Source organism: Dioscorea cayenensis, chromosome 1, assembly GCF_009730915.1.
Source record: "Dioscorea cayenensis subsp. rotundata cultivar TDr96_F1 chromosome 1, TDr96_F1_v2_PseudoChromosome.rev07_lg8_w22 25.fasta, whole genome shotgun sequence".
Classification (NCBI taxonomy): Eukaryota; Viridiplantae; Streptophyta; class Magnoliopsida; order Dioscoreales; family Dioscoreaceae; genus Dioscorea; species Dioscorea cayenensis.
This window is the reverse complement of record NC_052471.1, coordinates 110,749-119,276: the sequence shown is the minus strand read 5'-3', so window position 1 is coordinate 119,276 and position 8,528 is coordinate 110,749.

Sequence of the window (8,528 nt, the reverse complement as noted above, 5' to 3'; positions counted from 1 at the left end):
GAAATTGCGCTATTATTATTATTATTTATTTATTTATTTATTTATTTTATAAGCCCTTTTAATTTTTCCAATAATTTACAAGAAAATATAATACTTGAATATTGAATGGAATTGGGGGAAGAACGAAAAGCACCGAGCCGAGCACGAGCAAACGCCTCACAAGCGGCCTCAATCCCTGGGCCCGTGGGCCTGAGGTTGGTTGGTGGTCCTCTCACATTTCTATGGTTGTCTACCCGATTCAAGCACTTGGGTTCCGGACCCGGTGAGGGCCACCTGCATATTATTGAAATAATTACCTTTTCTTAACATATATTATTCTGGTTATAACAATTTATAATTGTTTTTCAAGTTTATTAAACAAGAGTTTTAATTTAAAGTTAATCTTCTAAATTACTATAAACTAGTCCATATATAACTTTTTTTTTTCAAATAAGAAATTAGGAGTGGGTTTCTTAAAGAAAAAAAATTTGGAGTCGGGTCACCTACATAGTTTCCAGCACTCATCCACATGCGTCGAAAATAGGACTTTTGATTTCTGGCCAAGCCCAGAATAATCTTGAACCTGGGTCTGCCCAGCCACCGTGGTAATGCCATATATATATATATATATATATATATATATATATATATATATATATATATTCTATTAGTAACAACTAACAAATATTAATTTATATATTTAGAATATGGTGCTTGTGGGATCACTAGCAATGATGCTTTTAAAAGTGAGCATTCAGTTTTCTTCTTTTTGTAGTATTTTTTAATTAATTTTCAGAAATTTTACATTGCGTAGAATATATGTTTGAAGCTATTAAACTCAATCTTCATCCCTCTTCGATTTGGTTTGGTTTGGTTCCTTTCTTTGCATTTACAGCTTCTCAGAATTCTGCGATTTCTGTCATTCCGGACTTACGGGCTGCTCATCTGCCGTTGAAACTTTAAAGGTGCTTTTGTGTTTATAATTAATGTGAATGCTTCGGCAAAGTTGCGATTTTTTCCATCAATTTGTGGTGTATTGCCTAGAAAAAGTTCGTTCGTGTGTCCTTGCGGAATTTGTTGCAAAATTTCGCCATCCGTCACTTTTATTCTCAAGGATTTCTGTTTTTGAGAGTTTTTGGGTGGGTGGTTTTGACAATTTCCTGTTTTTTCAAGGGGAGAAAGATATTATAGAGGAGATGAGGCTTGGCTACTTTGAGTGGTTTTTACTTTTTATGCTTTGGCATTGGTAGAAGCTTAATTTCGTTGGGGGAGATTAATTTGTGCTTGCTTGCTTGGCAGAGAGAAATCCACTTCAAAAGCCAAAGATGAAAAGGTGACATTTATTATTATTTTTAATATAAAAACAATGTTTCACATCTTCAAATTGGGCTGCTAGCTGCTTTACAGTTTACATAAAGGAATGGAGCCCAGCGGGAGCTGAAGATGAAGAAGAATTTTCTTTTTTGGTTCTAAAGGTGTGTTATTTATTTATTTATTTATTTATTGGTAATTATTCCTATTTTAGCACTGCAATGCAAACATTGGATTCTTCTCTGTCTTTTCTATGTTCATCATGTTATTGATTTTTATGAAATGAATGAATTCCTTCAAATTGAATTGAAGAAAAGAAATCATCAATTGGAAGCCAGAATAAACGAAATGAAATAAAACATCTCTAATTTAGTATAGAACTATGGAATAAAATGATCAGCATGAGCAATTTAATTAGCATCCACCATTCCACGGTTAATTGGCTTTGGAGGTGCATTCCAATCCTATGTTGCTCTGGTTTGATGGGAAGAATTCTAGCCGGCGGGAGAGATGGGTCCTGCACTTCACATAGAGGAAAATCCTCACCCTCCACCTGGCTTTGGCCTGCCCCTTGAGGTCAAATTGCAATCGGTCCTCCTGCTTTAATGCATTGTCCATTACCTCCATGGCCCTTTGATCCAATGGGATTGGGAATGACGCCACGTCATAATTCAAGAGAATGAGCTGTTCTTCGGCACATCAAATGGATCAGCTCTCAATTCAACAATTTTTATCCCATGGAACCTCAGGATAAATCTTGTCTCTGAGAAACTTGCATTAGCCTTTGTGTTGTTGTTCTCCGCTACAACGGTGATCATGTTCTTAGTGTCAAGTATCCCAGATTAGTCGTAGTGTAGTTTGTTTAGGTGGGCATATGCCACCTTAAGGTGAGGCATCTTGGGCCGGTAGATGACATAGATAGTGGAGATGACAATACCTGTGATGATCACTGCAATCGCTAGGATGGTACACACAATTGCCACTATCCATGCCAGGGGCTGGTTCGCTGCCTGTTTCTGTGTATTGACCTTGGCATTGAGGATATGAGGAGACATCAAGAATGATGTAGCAGTAGCAGTAGCCTCTGCAGCTAGATTGTAGGTTATGTAGTGGCTTTGGTTGGCATGAGGAAGAAGCTCGTTGGAGGGCTTCTATCTCCTTTTTAGAGAAGAATGGGCTTGGTTTTGTTATCTTCTTTTTCCCGAGTATTTGCCTGGGGGTTGCTTTAATGCTTGGCCAAAGGAAATGCTAGTCTAGCATTTCCCTGTGTTCTTTTTGGTTGCTAATTCTAACTCGCTTTTGGTGCCACTTAACCCCTTTTCACATGCTGACATTGTGCTCACCCCAGCCTGGGGGTGATTCAAGCTTACCAGGCAAGAAAGATGGAATCTTTTGAGAGCCTTTTCCAGCAACAATTTGCCTCTTGCACTGTGCGTAGTAATTCACCTTATTATGCAGGCGGAATGGAGCCCATGATTCTTGCTTGATAATGACATATCATAACATAAATTTGTGAACAAGCCACATGAAATAGAAGAAATAGACATTATTCAAACTCATAAACAGTACATGCATATGGAAATACAGATATCCATACATGCATATAAGCACGTGATGAGGGATCTTCTGTTCTAAATTTTGATGATTCTATTTCTCCCAAGCACTAATCTCTCTGTATGTATTTGTTTTATCAAATTGCTTTTCAAATTATGTTGCCTCTGAAAGCAAAATCATTCAATCAGGTGATTCTCAGGTTATGGCGCCGATGACACTGACTAGTTGCCTGTTAGATATACGGATCCCCTACTTTCTTTGAAGTCTCAATCAGATATCTGGCCTTCAGAACATCAGTAACGGTCTCAAAGTTTGCCGTTCATCTTCTTCTTTATGCCTTCGAGAGTTCTGTATTTGAGTTTTCCCTGTTAAGATGGCCTTGCTCCTCCCTTGAAGTCAATATATACATTTTTGACATAATACCTTGATCTGTTACCTTGCAGAACTTGTGATGAAAGCATTGATGGCCCCAAGATGTTTCCTGAGGCAGCCAAGAGGATTTTCAGAGTACAGGTGGGTCCAGGATTGAGGTGATATGGCTTTTTGATGATAGGAGATTACCGTGAAAAATAAATAAATAATAAAGGCATGCCAGTATAGATGGTGAGTCTGGCGTAGTTCAGCTTTAATGCACCATCAAGCAGCCTATTTTCATTTTCAAGTTCAACCACGACCAATGTTAAGAACTATCAAACAGCTAATTAGTGTGGTGTCATTATCATATAATGAGAATTTTTGTTCACTATGAAGATTTTGAACGGTAATTGTGCCAATGCTAGCTTATGGTGTGGACTGTGGAGGAGAAGTCTGGACAAGGGAACTTTGTTTGCTTCTGCCGCTGTTGGAGATGATGATGTTGAAGACATTAAGCTTATTTCAAAACAAATAAAAAGAGGAGAAGAATGAAGAAGTAATTCACAGTTTATAACTGAAGCAAAGAAGGAAGAGATCTTGTTCTGTTTCAAAGCCTTCTCATTTCATTTTCACGTGCAACTCACATGGGCATCTAAACCGTTACATTATGCCACATCGGCACAAGTTGTTATAACTGAATCATCGGCTTTGTACAATCAGAGAGAAGCTATATAAAGCTCTCTTTTCATTGTTACCTTTCATCATGAAATCAATGGAAACTTCTTCTCTTCTCCTTCATCTCCTTCGTCTTCTCTTTTCTCTCAATTAAGCAATTGGAGTTCTTGTGTGGATCTCTAGTTTTCCTGCAGATTTGCTTCATTGAAGGAAGCTTCAACTCAAGTAGCATGGGTTCCAATCTCTGCAGGTCAAGAGCTTCAAGGCCAATTCAGTGAGTTGAATCTTTGTTCACATGAGCTATTTTGTTGAAAATAAAACAAGGTTTACAAGAGTTTTAATACATCAAAGCAAACAACAAAACAACCAAAACAGGAAACAACACAAATAAAATACAACAACCACTCAAAACAGCAAGCACAAGCAATCAAAAAAAAGAAAAACAGAAGATAGCCATTAGAAGTCGAAGCCAGCCAAAGAGAATACTCGCATGAGCCAACGAGGCAGCTCAAAACCCTGAAAGAACAAGTTAAGAGCATGAAGATTAGCGCCGAAGGAAGCAAGCTTGAATGCTGGTGAGGCCCAAGTCTTGGGAATAATATGGATCATCGGGCAATGCAACAAGTTGAGCAGCTGATGAATGTGATGAGACGAAGGAGAAATACATCCGCCATGTGAGTTATGAAACAACGAAACAGCTCTGAAGGTGTCAGGATGCTGAATGAAAATATGCTTGAGTTGAATTCCAAGATCCAGAGAGGCCTGAAGAGCAAGCTTAAGGGCATAAATCTCAGCTTCATCCTCTCTGTCGACGTGAAGAGGGCAAAAACCTACCACCAAGATATTATAGTTAGGATTGGCACAGAAAAAACCAGCCCCACTAACCTCATTAGCGAGATTCCAAAGAGTCGGAGACGAATAGAAAGGAGCCATCCGAATGTGTGAAGTTGTTGAGGATTAATCTCTTGCCAAGTCGATCGACTGAGCACGGGAAAAAAATCCCCAAAGCATGAGCCAAGGCCCCTACAAACAACACTCGAAAGGAGACGTAAGCGATCTAAATATCTTATCACAACGATTCTTCCAAATGAACCAGTCGAGGAAGCAATATGATTTAGCAAAATGAGAGTAAGTAGCATCCACAAGCCAAGAGCCGGATTCAAACCCATCACTGAAGGAAAAATTCGAACCAATCTTGGTTCGAGAAGCTCCCATACAGATCGAGCAAAGTGACGCTTATTAAACAAGTGGCAAATCGACTCATAATCGGATTGCGAGAGCACAAAAGCAGCTGGGGCCAATGCTAATAGAATGTAGATAATCAGAGGTAGGAAGCTTGCCTTTAAAAGTGAGCCATAGAAAGTGCTTAACTCTAGGAGCCACCAAAAGACTCCAAATGTGTCTCCAACCCTCCCAATTATCGGACCAAGTAGGAACTTGGTTAAGAAAGTGATACACGATCAGCAGTAAAATCCTCGCAATCCTTAGATTTGGAAGCCCAAATCCAGTGATTGGGCTCGGTAGTGTTGATTGAACCAAGATTTGGAACAATAAAAATTAAAAATTGTTGCCAAAAAGCAGATGAAGATTCGAAAAATCCCAAGAACCATTCTCAATGAAATCAGAAATAGAAAGGGTCTCAACATTCAAATCCATGTTAATGTATGTAGGTTTAAACTCCAGAGGAACCTCAAAACACCAGGCATGAAACAGAAAGGAGGTTTGATTGGGATTAATAGATTTAATTCTAAGGTTGGGACGAAGCAAAACAGCCGTGTGACACAACCCCCTAAAGAACCAAGAACAACCAGCAGGAATATTGGCTTGCCAAAACTTCAACCCACCATATTTAAGATAAAGAATATCAACCCAGATAAGATCATCACCATTAATATATCTAAACATGTTTTTAGCCATTAAGGAATGCTTAGCAAGAAGAAGATTCCGAATTGCAAGACCCCCCTCAGTTTTTGGACTAGTAATGTCATTCCAACCAACCGCATGGATGCCATTTCCATTGCCATTCTTACACCAGAAAAATCTCCTAACAATTCTATTGATATCTTTAAGAGTAGAGTCATAAATAGGGTAAACAGAAAGATAATAGATTGGAAGTGAGAGAAGAGAAGAATTAATGAGAACAATTTTGGCTGCAGGGGAGAGTTTGGAGTTCAGCCATCTAGAGCAGCGAAGCCTGATGTTGTCAGTCATGAAATCAAAAACAGTTTTAGCAAGACGCTTAGGAGAAATAAAAACTCCTAGATACTTAACGGGAAAAGAAGCTGCTTGAAACTTGAGGATGGTGCAAATTCTTTTGGCAACAAATTTATTAAACCACGAGGGAAAATAAACAGCAGACTTAGAAAGATTGGGAGATTACCCAGTGAGCTTACCATAAAAATTGAGATAGGAAATGATAAATCTAGCAGACCGTCTAGACACGCGAGTTATAAGAACCAGATCATCAGCATACATAAGATGATTAAAATTATATTTGAGATGTTTGCTAAAACCAGGAATTAAATTATGACGAAGAACAAAATTAAGCATGGAGGTTAAATTCTGAGAGACAAGAATGAAGAGGTATGAAGAAATAGGGTCACCCTGACAAACACCTCTAGTGGATTTAATCCAAGTGGAAGGTTGGCCATTAATAAGAAAGGAAAAGGAAGTCGAAGAAATGCAGGTCTTGATCCAAGATATCCAAATAGAAGGGAAATTCATCTTCGTAAGAGTGGCAAGAATTGCACTCCAGCTAAGCATGTCATAAGCTTTCTCCACATCTATTTTGATTAACATCCTAGGGACTATCATTCTCCAGAGAATGAACAACTTCTTGCAAGGCAATGATATTATCGAAGGGACAACGGCCAGAAACAAAACCAGCTTGTTCTTTCCCAATAAGCTTAGGAAGAACAATCTTAAGCCTATTAGCCAAGATTTTAGTAATAATTTTATAACAAACATTGCAAAGAGAAATGGGCCTATAATCAGTGATAAAACTAGGATTGACTTTTTTAGGAATAAGCACAATATAGGTACGACCCCAAGAAGCAGGCATCACAGAATGTATAAAGAAAAAATTAATAACTTCAAATAGGTGATCATTAACCTCAGACAAAAAAAACGATAAAATTCAGCATTGAAACCGTCAGGTCCCGGACTTTTCCCCAGGGGGAGGTCAAAAACCGTAAGCTGAACCTCCTCCCGAGTAACATCCCTCATAAGAAAATCATGATCAATATTGGAGAGTTGAGGAAAGTCATTGGGAAGATTATTAAAAACATCAGTAAAGGAATCACCAGAAGTAGCAGACCAAAGATTAGAGTAAAACTCAATAAAAGCATTCTCAATACCAGCACGATCAGAAAAAGAAAAATTATTCAAATCTCTGACCTGGGTAATAGAATTAGTGTGTTTGCGAATGCGAGTGGAGTTGTGGAAGAAAGTGGTATTAAGATCCCCATCACAAACCCATTGCAAGTGCGCACGCTGGGCCCATTTAATGGATTGTTGTCTTTGAAGAGCAGCCTACCTCGCATTTGATTCCGCAAGAAGCTGGTGGGAATCTATATTGAGATCATCAGCCATTTCAAGTGAAATAATAACATTCTCAATATTAATAATATCCTTGTCAAGATGATTAATACCGGACTTGTGCCATTCCCTAATATATTTCATAGATCTGGAGATAAGGTGCGAAAAGGCATGCATTGGGTTACCATTAGGAGAAAAATTCCACGCATGGCGAACAACATTGTGGCAGCCGATATACTCCAGCCAATAATTCTCAAAACGAAAAATTTTACGCTTAAAAAAATTAGTAAAGGCAACACAAAGGAGAAGAGGAGAATGATCAGAGAACAAACGAGGAAGATGATTAAGAGTATAAGAAGGACACTTAGAAGACCAGTCAAAATTTACCAGACACCTGTCCAAGCGAGCCCATCGTCTAGCAGGACCGATCTGATTGTTGCACCAAGTGAACCTAGGACCAGAGAAGTGAAGATCCAGCAAATTATTATCGTCAATAAATTTATGAAATAAACGAGCCTTCCTGGAATAGTAGGCAAAAGAGCCCCCCTTGTGCTCATCTCGAGAAATAACAGAGTTAAAATCCCCAATAATCATCCAAGGAACATTAAAAGAGGATATTTTGGCGAGTTCATGCCATAAAAAATTTTGAGACTGAACGCGAGAAGAGTTATAAATCACAGAAATAAGCCAGTTAGCAGAGCCAGTAGAGATAATAAGATGAAGGGCATGGCGAGAGATGGAGACTGGGGTAACTAAGCCAAGAGATTTATTCTAGGTGACCAAAATACCACCAGAATACCCATTCGCCAAAATCGCCGCCCAATCCCAAGAGTTAGGAAGTTTACCACATAAACGGTTGAGACGATCCTCGTTGGCCCTGGTCTCCACGAGGCAGAAAAGGGATGGCTTGTGCTTACGGATGAATCTAAGAACATGATTAGAGGTATCCCGCTTCGAGATGCCCCTACAATTCCAACAGATGACTTTAAAGACATTCATAAAAACATATTAATAAAGAGGAAAAAGATAGAGAACTTAGCCAAGACAGAAGGAGAACATAGATGAAAAAGTGAAAAGGATCGACGTCAGACACCATCAATGATGGTGTCGACTCTTCC